The sequence below is a fragment of the Vidua chalybeata genome, chromosome 2, assembly GCF_026979565.1.
Source record: "Vidua chalybeata isolate OUT-0048 chromosome 2, bVidCha1 merged haplotype, whole genome shotgun sequence".
NCBI classification, from domain to species: Eukaryota; Metazoa; Chordata; class Aves; order Passeriformes; family Viduidae; genus Vidua; species Vidua chalybeata.
In genome coordinates, this window is record NC_071531.1 from 107,306,756 (window position 1) to 107,319,504 (window position 12,749).

General features: G+C 38.7%; 1 long non-coding RNA gene across 1 annotated transcript; it reads left to right on the forward strand.

The window, feature by feature from the left end:
- The first annotated feature begins 334 nt into the window (after positions 1 to 334).
- Positions 335 to 12,526, forward strand: LOC128784780 (uncharacterized). Its single transcript, XR_008429617.1, has 3 exons — positions 335 to 420; positions 11,571 to 11,669; positions 12,038 to 12,526. It is a non-coding gene; the product is annotated as an uncharacterized LOC128784780 (long non-coding RNA).
- The last annotated feature ends 223 nt before the right edge of the window (positions 12,527 to 12,749 follow it).

The following is a 12,749-nucleotide window of genomic DNA, read 5'->3' on the forward strand; positions in this document are numbered from 1 at the left end:
CACATGGAGCAATTCCCATATTCACACAACATCTCTGGGACAATTCCAGCCATTGTTTCAAGGCAGCTTCATTTTAGGAGCTGTTTAATGTCTTTTAGCTCTTTTTAATGCAATTTGGCATGAGAAAACAACTCAGACGGGGTGCCATCAGCCAATTCACTGCATGCCAGGGTTTGGAAATCTTGGCTATGTGGCACCCTTTGTTTCACACACCCACCTCCCAGCTTTGGTGAGCTCTGCCTGACCTGGCTCCTCTCACCCTCTGGACGGTGCCACAGCTTCTACTTCCCAAGCTGACGTGGACAACAGGACTCCTGTGTATTGGCTGGTGGCCCTGGGACCCCTCGGGGCTGCAGCTGAGCTCAGACCATGCCTTTCCAGGTTTCCAGGCCCATGCCTCATTGTCCTCACTGGGAAAGAGTAAGTATTCAATTGGCTCTTGTAGTTGCAGCGTGTTGTGCAGTTTACTGACTGTAATTTCTATCTCTTTGTGCCTGGTGTGATGTCCAGCTCTCTCTGGCTGTTATTTTGCCTACAACAGCAGATCTGAAGAGGGCTCAAGAGCCAGGTGCTCAGCTGGGATAGATCAGCATTGATGTGTTTACATCACTGAAATGTTTTAACATAGCTACAACAGTTTGGAAATGTTTCTTCTAGGTAGTACCCATGTTGGTGATGGCAGCATAGCTGTGCCTTGTTACTCACAAAGTGAGTATTTTGCATTTTTACATTATCTTGCATTTTTTACAGCATTTCCACATCACACACCATGCTCCTGCTGTTTGGCTGTCGTTGTTTATACAACTCGAGAATATTTTCCAATAAAACTTGTCTTTCCCAAGCATTCATTTAGGTTTGCCTGAATTTTATGAAACTGACTTGGAAATGCTAAATAAAATTCTGACTTTCAGTGCTGTCTGGACATCTACTCCAGGGCAATGTGGATGAGAAGCAGCAGCTTTTAAGATTAACTTTTTCTAAAGGAGGTGTTCAACCCTCCTAAGAAAACCCTTACAAATCCAAAATGGTAATGTATTTCCTTAAACTGATCTATAAGCTTTTCTGGGTTCTTGTTCTCTGCAGGAAAGATTTTGCCTCACATGTATTTACATTTTCATTTTTTTGCTCATGTTTCCTTGAACTTTTCACAGTAATGGCTCTGAAATGTGTGAAGATAACTAACTGCTCAGAGGTCTAACTACATATTAAGGGACTAAAGTACATAATATTTAAAAGTTTGCTTGTTTGCTGGAGAAGAGTGCTTTTTTCTAACTTAATTCTTTTAAGTAGCTGTGCAGGCAGGTTTCCCTGACTGCACTGCAGTTTAAGCTTTTTAATAATTTCAGCATGACAATACATGAGATATAAATGCCTCATTGGTTTGACTTCTCTGTCTGCTATTTTATACCCAAAATAAGTTATCCAAGGCATTGTTTTCCTGAAAATTATGAATAGGCTAATCTGTAACACCCTGTCCAGTAAAAGGTGCAATGAGATGAACTCACAACCAAGAGAAACTTTTAGCTCCAGCAAGGCAGCGCAGATCAGCTCAAGCTGGCCTGCTCTGCAGTGCCAGGAATATTTCTGTGGGGGTGTCTGCTTGCCTCAATGAGAGGCAGAGACTCCCCAGGAGAAGCAGCAGGATTCTGATGTTCAAAACAAGGCAGTGGTGGCAGGGCATGGTGCTGCACAAAGGGCACCCACCTGAGCAGTGAAGAGTGCTGTGATGATTTGTAACTGCTGGCTGGTGATGCAGCTCCACAGCTGCTCTATATTAGCAACTATATTACTATTATTATATTATAGCCCTGCTCAGCTTTCCTTCTGAACATGATGGGAAAAACTCCACTCCTTTATTCCCTGCCCCTTCCCCCAGATAAAATGTTTCTTTTTAAGCTTTCAGGAGTCCTGAGGTTTTGAAGCAGTACCCCACTGTGCCCAAGTTGCCCACCCTGTGTACACACAGCAGAGGCTTCAGCTAACAAAATTCTGTTAGGATTGCTTTTCCACTGCACATCCTTAATAGTCTACCATTTTCCAGGCAGAAATAAATGCACACAAAAAGTGCACATGCATTGGGAATCTGAAGTGCTCAAGATGTGTCAGGAGCTCTGCACACGCTGCACAGGTGACAAAAGCGTGTGCAGGAAGGCAAAGATGTCCTGGATGGACTGAATTTCCTGTGCATTCACAAATTGTCTCCAGGGCACACAGGAACTAGATGATCTGTCACAGATGAGCCATTGTCACTACACTTGCACTGCCGTGTTGAGGTCTGGCTGGCTGTCAGCTCCCTCTGAGCTTGTGCTTCTGGGAACTGCTGGTCAGAATAGATGGAGGCAAAGAGCTGCCACTGCAGCAGAGGCTCAGAGGGCTACCAGAGCCATAATAGGGACTAGCAAAAATTCTCAGCTTCCTGAATTCTGATTAAATAGCTTACCCACTGGATTGTCTTGTGAACATACATAATTTCACAGCCCTTTGTTGTGTGTTCCGAAATATTAGTTGCAAAAGTAAATTATTGTGTACTGGGGAAAATACCACATGCTAAAGATATCATAAGAGAAATCAAGAGTCAGCAGCTCCTGTGATCTGTGGGATAGAGGTGATTAACAGGAACAGATGCCTTTGTGAATCCTGCAAGGAACTATTACCATGCTGAAAAAAAAAGGGGAAAGAGCTGACAACCAAGTATACTTTTTAAAGAAAGTTTTTTTTTTGCCTTTTTGTTATGCTACTGTCAGAAAAGTCAATAAGGAATGACTATAAACAGGTATTTATGATATCCCTTCTTCCTACAGATGCAGGCACTAAGAGAACTCACCCTGCCACTGTAGGGTAAAATATCTAGGTTCTTCTCTGCATCTTGTATATGCTCCACCATTCTATGGGTGACACTGTGATAACTCTGTATTTAAGTTTGTGTGCCTGGTTTTGGGGCCTCTGCTCTTTCTTGGTCAGTCACTTATAGCTGAGGGATACTCCTTTGGGTAAACTGTTGCCTCATTAGTGTACTTCATAATGCTGTTTCAAATGTACATTTAGCATAGCTTGGAAACAAAAGCAAACCAGTCCCATCAGTTTAACATATCCTAGTACTAAAATTATTGCTGTAGTTAAAACTTCATTCCAAAACAGAGACTGCAGGGAGGCACGTCCAGTGAAAATCCAGCTGTCCAGAGTTCACCAGTGTTTCAGAATGGAGATTATCAACTCTGCATGCCAATACAAACAAAAGAAATTGGTATAGCAACCTCTGTTTAAATTACTTTTAAAACATAAGTGTTGAGGGGAAAAGGTGTAGATGAAAATAGGTCCCTGCCTCACAAACAGTCAACCCATCAGAATGCAGAATACTGAAAAGGTCATCTTGAAATGGCATAGGACTATATTTCATAAAATATAGGCATTACATTTCTGGAACCTCATTTGTATGACAAAAACTGTGACAAGAACAGAGGTTGGCACAAAATCAATATACTCTGGCAAGGTTGCAATAAATAATAAAAGTGAAGAACAGCATAAATTTTAACCAGTTTTCATTACAAGTTAAAGCTGGTCTGATTTCCTATGTGATCTCTTGAAGCTACATAATTTCCAAAGAAACATCAGCAAAGGTATATTATTCATTTTGGAAGAAAGGTGCTAAGGCAAATATCAGAGAGAGAGAGAGAGAGGGGGATGTTTATTACCTTTACGTGCACTTTGGTGTTACCAGCAGGACTGGAGGTGTGGAGAAAGGGGTAGGAGACAGATGGGGGCTACCAAACCCCTTCACAGTCACAGTCCTTGGGGTACCAAGGAACTTTGGCTGTTTTGATGTTCTTCACCCCAAGTACTTTGTTTTGCATATGGCTGAGAAACTTCTCACCCACGAGCAGCTGTGCCATAGCAAAAGCCACAGTTTCAACCATCTCTTCACAGAGACAGCTCAGCATCTACATCCTGATGCCTTCATTTTCCAGTCAAATGTACCAGAAATATCAATTAACAAGCATAATCCTCTTGTGATAATCTGGTGCTATCCTCTGAAATTTCAGCAGCGCTGCTGCCGCAAAAGGATAAACCCATTAGTTGCAATTTTATCAGCCCAAACGGACACGATCTCCTCCACTTGGCTCAGCCAAGGAGGAAATTGTCTCACTAAGTCCTCCTTGGGCAGGAATGACTCAGCTCCTGTGATGTCCCTCCCTGGGGGAGGCTGGGGAAGCCGAGCCTGGTCCCTCCACAATATGTCTCCATTTAGATTGACAACTTCCCCTGGCTGCGGGTTAACCTCGTTATGACAGCACAGCTGCAGTTTCCATCTCCCCGCACTGCACACCAGAGCTCAGCCCTCCCCAAGTACCAGCAGCCCTTGGAGTCATGGATTGCAGTGGGTGTTTCATCTCTGGAGCTGTTGGTCAGCCCCAAATCACTCTGGCATCAGTTTCTAATGGGCACCCACCTGATCTCTCTTGGGCAAGGAGTTTAGTGCCTGATATACTGGTTCTGTTTTGTTACTTTCTAGTGAAAAATATAAACTTGTGTCCAATTTCATGTGTCTATTCGGCAAGTGCTTTGTTACTTGAACACCATTTCCACCCTGGCAGCAACAGTAATGGTGCTGTGTCATCTGTTCATCACCATACATTGCATCTATTCCTGCCTGGAAAAAGTGCATCCTTAATACAAATCCTGTTTCAAAATTTTGGTTTTGTTTGGCTTTCACAATTTAATTTTTTTTGATAAGTTAAAAGAGGGCTTGTTTATATTTTTTGTAGACAGACAATGAAGTGACAGAAAGACTGGTGGTACCTGTGGACAGTGTAGTTTTTTATTGTCAAAATATTTCAGATAGAGGGCATGTTTAATTACAATCCACACTTTTCAAATTACCCTTTAATATTTTCCTTCCATCACATTACAACACTTGTCAAACACAACTCAAATTTGCAAGATTTGATCTCTGACCATTGATCATTTTTTACAAATGTTAGCAGACCACTTTGTTCTCTCTTTACCTGCTAGATATCTCCCTAGATAAATACAATTTCTGGATAAACATCACTCTATCTTCTGAGCAACTACTGCATGATGCTCATAACTGGCCAAATGTCTATACAGTGATTTTATGTGTAAAAAAATCTGATAATAACTGTGTGCCTTAGGACTGACTAATATTGGACAGAAATAACTTCTGTGAGTGGATATTTTTGACAAATGTGTTGACAAATGTAGAGTGCAGCATTATTAAATTTGTTCAGTTGCCCTCTGTGTCTCAAGAATGTGCCAGACCCAGTACAGCTTTTAATCACTTCACTCTCTACTCAGTAATTTTCCTGCTGTTACAAGTGCAGGCTGCTCAGCAATCACTTGGAGCCAAGACATTTGTAGGACATTCCCTTTGTGTAGTGTCTGTGTCCTGCCTCTCAGCACTCTGTAACACAGTTCTGCACATGCATTTCTGCTCTGCACCGTAACTTGGTCCAACTGGCATTTCCAAGAACTCAGGGAAAATAATTTGCTTCATGAAGCAGGTCTTCTAGCTATAACTGAGGCATATTTCTTAGATGAGTGTGCAAGAAGAGCTGAAAAGATTTGGGAGATCTGCTAACACACTGCAGACATATGGTGTTCAATCACATGGGCAGGGAAGAAAGCAGGAAGGGGAATAACACTGCCCTAGGCTGGACAATCCTGGCCTGTACAGTCTTATCCATTCTACAGGTCTATCTATCTATTTATCTATTTATCTATTTATCTATTTATCTATCTATCTATCTATCTATCTATCTTCTATCTAATATATCTATTTATCTATCCCATGTACAGTTGTAATCTGTATAGCTATATTAAACACAGAGAGGCATAAAATTCATCCAAATAAGGACAAGTAATGAACTAGAATATTTTTATACAATATATCTTGGTTTCATCAAATTTCAGATAAGGTTCTGTTTACTGGAAGTTGCAGATCTGTACAAGTCTCCTGACATAAGCCCCTGTAGGAACATAATGATTAAGACTGATTTACAACAATATCCAAGCAATGGATGCACAGTGGTTGGACGAAATTCAGTTTTTATTGTGAAGTTCAGTGTTAGAAAAATGGGACTACATACCAAGGGGTACTGACTTAGCTGACAGTTATAGTTGTCATTGTTCTGGAGATGGTATTGAATTCAGAGTGTCATAGACTTTGGGTTGTGGCAAATTATTTCAGTAGAGGATGGACAACAGGCTGTGGAAGGACACAGTTGTGTGTGTCTCTGAAAAGCTGCAAAGCTCCCTCATATTGGAGGGAGGAAAGATTGATTTCTCTCCTTGAGGCAACCAACACAAGTCAAAATGTAAATAAGAGAGCTTAGGCATTGTGGAGAGGTCCTTAAGAAATGCGTATCATAATAGCAATGTCTTCTGTAATTGATTATGCAGTCTGAATCCTTGGCATTAAGTGCTTGGCAAAAGTATTATGCTCTAGCTCTCCCTACTGGATTATTATCACACAATTTCTGTGTTTAATGGGTGCAATGTAATGCTGTGTTAAACAATTAAACAGATAATACAAGTATCTCACCATACTGCATAGATGTTTCATGCCTTACGTGTATTTCAACAGATACGGCTATGGCTTGTGTCTTTACTTTGCTAATTCTTCCTATTTTGTAATATATCAGAAAGAATGTGCTGGTATCTCCTGCTGCACTTTATGAAAAGTCATAAGGGAAGATGAGAATATTTCTTTTGGCTGTAATTTCCAAAGTTACTCTGTGATTTTTAAGGACTTAAGGACACTTTTAAAAAATGTTTTAGGCTCTTAGAAGCCTGAACTTCAATGGCTTTCACTGAAGCTTAGTTGTCTGTCTGAAAAATCCTTTAGTTATGTTTAACTGTTCTATTTCAATTGATTTTTGAAAGTTGATAGAGAGATTACTCTATACAGCTTTTATGTTTCTGCTATGCCCAGTTGTGGCTATCTACTTTTTCTGAGGGAAAAGCAAGCAGAGGTATTTTGAGTGAGTTAAAATATGCATAAGTTATATTTTGACTTTCTCTCCCAGTATGGCATTTGACATATCAGGCCTAAGCTAAGGAAAGGTAAATTCTTCACTGATAAATATTTGATTGCAATATGTTTACCCACATACTGCAATAAATTGGTCTTTAATGGCAGTAAGACCTCTTTGACCCTTTATGCCAAAGAAAAAGGTGTATATATACTTTTACTTGTATGTTGAGATAACGATGGGCTTATAACATAAGGTTTTATTGTTTTTCTGAGACAACACACCCACTGAGAAAGTTTACAAATAATGTAGTCATACACTGTGGTTGTAAATGCAACAATTTTATTTATAAATTAAGTAAAGAGAACAATTCTATTGTTTTTTCAATAATTGCTGCTTCACTACAAAAATCTGTACAACAAAAGAAATAAGATTTTTTTTCTGTGTGTGTACCTATGGTCCATAGTAAATATCACTTGAAGAACTGAAGCCATTTTATTATCGCTATAAAATCCATAGGCATGACTTCACCCATACTAAATCAAATAAAACTAACCTGCTAAATTTTAAAAAAGGATCAGAGACCAAGCCCTATGTCTAAAAGTAAATCAAGTATTTGATTTACTAAAGTAAAAATAGTAAAGTCTAAAGTCTAAAGTAATCAAGAATAAGGTAGGTGTGATTTCAGCAGTTTGTTGGTGAGGGTTAAAGGAAATTAAGGGAGTGAGAAAATTGTGAAGCATGGGGAGATACATGTGTTCAGGTTTGCTCTTTAATCCTTTTTTGGGTTTTTTGGATTTGATTTTAATTTTTGGTGAAGGAGAAGGAAAGGAGCTGTTGTTTTACTTTGGTTCTGTTTTTTTTCTGGGTTTTTTTTTTCTGGTTACTGTTTTTGGGGGTTTGGGTTTTGGTTTTGATTTAGTTGTAAAGCACGGTAGATATTCCAACATCCAGTGTGGACATGGACCTTTTACTCAAGAGAGACATGGTCCATCCTGTATAGTCAGGGGTCTCTCAGTGAATGGGGATCAAGAATTTTGCAGTGGAGTGAGTTCTTTCCATGATATAAGTTTAGCCACAGAAGATTCCCGGTGCAAACTGGGATTTTAGGTGGGCTGAATTTCTGAGCAGTCTGCTTCTCCATGAACAGAACAAGGGGCCTCCTAGTTTAGGTGCTTTAGTGTGCTACTTGGAGACACATTTCCCAAATTTGAGCTAGTGTAAATTCACCTCCTATGCTAAAATTTCTTTAATGTTTTACCTGACACAATTCAGTTTTAACTTCAAAATAGCATAGCAGTGACATTACTGAAAAATATCAGAATCGATAAATCACTAGGTTTATACAGAGACTCTAGTCCATTCTCTCTTTTTAAAATTTGCCTTGCCACTTTAAATGTCTATTGCATGTATTAACATGTTTTACTGACAGAGAAAGTTTACACAAAATAAATCGGTGGGTTAGATCAATTTAAAAGATTTTTATTTCACCTCAATATTTTTGAGAGGTATTTGATAGTGCGAAAATATTGGCTTGGATGACTGAGTTTTACCTCTGAAAAATTATTAGCTTGGTTATCTACCATAGGTTTGATCCAACAAGGGCAAGATATTAAAAAGCTAGAGAATACACGGAGAAAGGAGAGAAAATAAAGCTAAGCACTGAATAAAAAATGCTATGTATTTTAGGGGAGACATTATAGAACACAACTTTCATTTGTGGGAAAGGAGTTTGAGAGAGTACTCTGATTATATTGATAATCTCTTCCAGTGGAAAAATGCCTAGGTACTAACTGCTCTGCAATAGGTAAAATGGAAAAGAAAGAAAAGCCAGATATACAAGCTGTAGTTGCATGGATTGACCTGAGAGTCACAGAATTTTGATGCAAAGTTGGTTAATAAGTGTAATAAATCCCATGTGTAAGTGACATATTTTCCATTTCTGCTGTCTTCATGTTAGTCTTTATGAAAGAACTACTTGGCTTTCACCATAGCAGAGCTCTTCATTTACATGGCTCTACCACTTCTGTGACAGCTTGTTTCACTGCCTGTTGGGCAGTATAGAAATGGATCCAAACCAATAATGAAACTAGTTTTGAGCCATAGTCATATGTTTTAGGGAGAATTCAGCCTGAAGAGAAAATATATGAAGTCATCTGTCAAGACAGGGAGCTGAATTTGAAATGGGTGTGTACAGTTCTTGCTGTTCCCAAACAACAGTGCTTAGCACCTTCCAGCTGGCCACATCCTTATAATATCAGGTGCTTGAAGAGGAAGTATAGCTGTAGGGCTATCACAAAAAAATCTTAACTAGTATCTGATGCTGAGCTTGTACCTTTTTTGTTGAAGAATTTTAGAGTTTCAAGCCTGTCTGTTGTCAAATTGGGCAAGTCCCCTACGATCCAGGAAAACTCCACTTGGTCTTTATTTTCTTCATTCTCCTTTCCAACTCCTTATTTTTTTGCCTCAAGAATATTTTCTTCTCTGGCATTCACAGAGTAATATAACATTTATTCTGAACCAATTAGGATAAAGAGACAGAAAGCAAATGGGGCACAAAAGGCTGCCACCCTAAGTAGGAATTGTGCATGTGTAGAGTTGGAGAGAATACAAATTTTATTATAAAGAAATAAATAAAGCCTGGGCTTCTGAGTCTGATTTTCCTTTCCTTTTCCCTTTCCCTTTCCCTTTCCCTTTCCCTTTCCTTTTCCCTTTCCCTTTCCCTTTCCCTTTCCCTTTCCCTTTCCCTTTCCCTTTCCCTTTCCCTTTCCCTTTCCTTTTCCCTTTCCCTTTCCCTTTCCCTTTCCCTTTCCCTTTCCCTTTCCCTTTCCCTTTCCCTTTCCCTTTCCCTTTATGAGCTTCTAGATGAATGTGAAAACAAGAACCAAGTTGAGCTGAAATCAGCAAAGGCACCCCAATTTAAAGAAATACAAAGAACCCCCCACAGAATTTATGGCTTATTGAATAAATCCCCTAAGCTTGTATACATCTCCTCTGACATAGAATTATGGTGTTTAAAGGCAAAACTGTACACCTGCAAGAAATTGATGAGTGGAAGGACAGGTCCATGGAGCACTTTATCAACTGCCTGCCACTTTCAGTACAGCAACCAGTAAAATGTCACTCACTCTGACAAAGAAAGAGTAATTAAAAATATATACATCTAGTGGAGAAACTGGGCTGAAGATGGCCTACTAATGGCATCATATATCACTGCATGGCCTGGTGTGGAAGAAGAATGACCTGCTGAAAACACCCCTTTAAGAATATTCATAGGAGCTAAATGAACTTCATTATATAATCAGGTATGCCATAAACACATCTTAAAAGCATTTTAGATAACCTATTTAAGGGTAATAGTATTTTAATGGTAATCTAAAAGAAAACAGTTAAGTGGACCTGAATTGAAACAATATTATACAAAATAAGCCTTATGAGTCGTGGACAGTCACCTTGCTGTCAAAATCTGTTGTCACACTTTTATGATTAATATATTCTGCTGTTTGATTGAGCCCATTTTATGATCCTTACATGTATTTGGCATAAAACCCACCTGCATGATGCTTACACTTATTTTGTGGAAAGCCTGGTGAAATGACAATTTTTTTGGTCTTCTGCATGCAAGATTTGGAAATGAATACCTGTTGCCTGCTGGCTGATCTTTGATCCACGATCCTCAGTTGTAGAGCAGATTTGGACTTCAGTAAACAGAAATAGCATTCTGTGTAGGCTGTGACTAAACTCATTTCAGCACATTTGGAAGGTGCTAAACAAGTCAGTCCTCGTTTGCCGAGTTTCTGACTGGAATCAGGAAAAGTGAGACAATGAGAAACAGGAACAAAATTTCCCTAAAACATATGCATGAGGCCAATTTTTTTCCCTTTCCCCATGGCTTACTGACAGAAGTGACATATCAAATGTATTTCATGCTATGATTTATTACCACTGGTCATTCCTGTAAGTTCAAACAATATGTTTTTCACACAATGAAAAATTGATAGCACATAAATATGTGGGTGAGTATTTGTTCTGAGCATAGACACAGAATATACAAGAAATGTATTAATCCAAATTCATCATCTTTGAGAAGGAAAATCAGCCAAGAACCATGTGCATGTTAGAGAGTTGTTCACAGGAGGGATGCTTCTAACACACAGTCCAAGGGAATGGCCCATTTCTTCAAGCTGTGTTTTTCTGGTGTGGTTGTTTTCTTTTCTTCTTGCCTCCCTTTTAGCACACTGAAGATGGACACCAGGAACCATCATGCTGCTCAATCTATTTTACCACAAGTTTTGCAACAGTTTTGTTTCTCTTAAAGTTCTAATTAACTAAAGGCCTATGATTGTGATAAAATGTCAGAGTTTATTTTATAGAGAAAAAAGAGTTTTTAAGTCTTGTAACTGAAGAAAGCACTTCAGAATAAAATCCTTCTGGCTTTGAAATGAATGAAAATAAAGCAAATGAAGTTCAGAAATTATTATAAAGTTATGAGTGTACATCAGTCAAATGAATCTTAGAGGGGAAAAGAGAATAAAGATAATTTGATTTATTATTTTAAAATACTGGTGTATTTTATGTCAGCAGAAAAATAAGAGCCAGAAGAAAGCAAATCTGAAAAGATGCTGAAGAGGTGAAGACAGAAAAAATGGATGGCAACCAGGAACAGATAATGAACACAGGGTACAGAAACTGTTTTTATTCTTGTCCCAGTCCATTTCTCCGATCATATTTCTGGATTTTACCATCCTTAAAATAAAGCAGAAGACTTACTAATGTCCCAAATAAAGCCTTGAAAAAAATGGTGAAATAGCATGGGGTAAAGGAAGAAATTATAGTTGAGAGACTTTTTGTCAAGTATCTATTCTGGCACAGGAAAAAGTAAAAAAAAAAAGGTTTTCAATTGTTCTGAGAAGAAATGCAAGGTACCTTTACTCCGTGCATTTTCCCCTTTAGTAGAATAAAAGAGAAAGGGTAGACTGAGAAGAAGAATCACATTCTTATGCCACTCAATGCAATATTAGACTGAGGCAAACTTCTGTTTTTTCCAGGCTTTCAAGTGCCTTTCTTACTGATGTGCAGGAATAGATCTGAGAAGTGATGCTCTCCAGATGTTTATTTCTCATTTGTGCATCCTGAAGTTTCAAGTCATCCTCGGACAGGCAGAAAACTTCTTTTTAAAATCCACTGTCCAGAATATTGTTCTGATATTTTACAGGGAAAGGAAATTCACTTTTCATGAATGAGGAGAAGAAATGCCTGATTTTGATACTTATTTTTAATTATCTATCTTTTAAGGTCCACTAGTATTGGTGCATGACGACTGGTCATACTGTTAAATATATAGCACAAAAAAATAGAGATTTCTTGCCTATGGCATATGAGGGAAGCAGTAGGGAAGCACTTCCCACTGGCAGCCAAGTAATCAAAACACACCCATGATTTCCTTTGACACTACTAAATTTAGAGAAAGGAATATGAAAAACTGGCTTCCTGCATGTGGTCTACCTTTCAAGGCACAAAATAAAGTGTAGATTGGACAGAGGTAATTCACTTGCCTACTTTTTAGGCTGGGCTGCTGAAAAAGGAAGTTTGTTTTTCCATGCTGTCCTGTATCTGTGCTCTCCTTCTGTTTTCTATTAACATCTGAACTCACAGGTCAGTTTTAACTAAATGGAAAGACCGAGCTTTTCCAAGATTATTTCAATTCTACAAGTTCATGACAACTGACAACTGTTGGGGGAGAGATTTGAATAAGTATTT